Here is a 1,136-nt window from a genome sequence, read left to right as displayed (position 1 = left end):
TCCACTACTCAACTTGAGGGGGAGAATACGGATGACAAATCTAAGAGTGGAAGAACTTCATATCGAATACATGTGTTGCAGTTACTACCAAGCACAATGTCTCAACATCATGTTGGAACATGTGTCTTGTGGTTGTTAATGAAAAGATGCAGGGGAGAAGAGAGCTTGAGCTCTTGCAAGCACACACACAGTCATAAAACCCTAAAAGAGAACACACAAGGTGAGAGGCTGAAAATCTTCTTCTTCTTTACACAACACTCAACACACCATATAAAAAGATAGGAGTACACAATATGAAAAGGTACTCAACCAAATACATACTAGGGTTCTCTATAGTGTGAACCCAACTAAATGAGCTGGTGCTATAACTATGCCAGCAGTCTCTAGAATGGCTATCACACAGCCTGTCATCCCACTGGTCGCATATCACCCATCATCTCTGAGCCACTAGACTCTCCATCAACATAAGAATGCCCTGCAGAAATGTCACGCATACTAAGGGACTCAACCACTTTCTCTTTGCCTTTATGTTATGTACTAATCACATTTGCAGGGCTGGTATTATGACGTAGCCTTCCACTCCATGGTTTATTAATTGAACCACTAGATGAGGACTCTCCTGGTCCACTCAAAGACTATGATTGCTGACTTGCATTCTGTGCAACCACATTTCCACTCACATCAGTCCCAACAACAGCTTCTTTTTCAGCAGCATACCAGCTGCTCATCTCATAAAAAACAACACCCCTGCTTACCCTCAACTCACGTGTAGCAGGGTTATAACACCTGTATCCCTTTTGCTCAAGGGAATACCCAATAAACACACATTTTTCAGCTTTTGGATCTAGCTTAGTTTTCAGCTCATCTAGCACATGCACATATGCAATGCATCCAAAGGCTTTCAGATGAGATAAATCAGGTTTTCTGCTAGTAAACCTCTCCTCTGGAGTTACATCATGTATGGATGCAGTTGGAGTCCTGTTCATGATGTAAGCTACTGTAGAAACAGCCTCAGCCCAATAGCTATGTGGCATATTCTTCTCTCCCATCAATGCTCGTGTAATCTCAGCAATGTGCCTGTTTTTCTGCTCAGCAACTCCATTTTGCTGTGGAGTGTATCTGCATGTAAACTGTCT

The sequence above is a fragment of the Cibotium barometz genome, chromosome 33, assembly GCF_041138505.1.
Source record: "Cibotium barometz isolate CiBa-2024 chromosome 33, ASM4113850v1, whole genome shotgun sequence".
Taxonomy (NCBI): domain Eukaryota; kingdom Viridiplantae; phylum Streptophyta; class Polypodiopsida; order Cyatheales; family Cibotiaceae; genus Cibotium; species Cibotium barometz.
The sequence above is the reverse complement of the archived record's forward strand: the minus strand, read 5'-3'. Positions refer to the sequence as shown.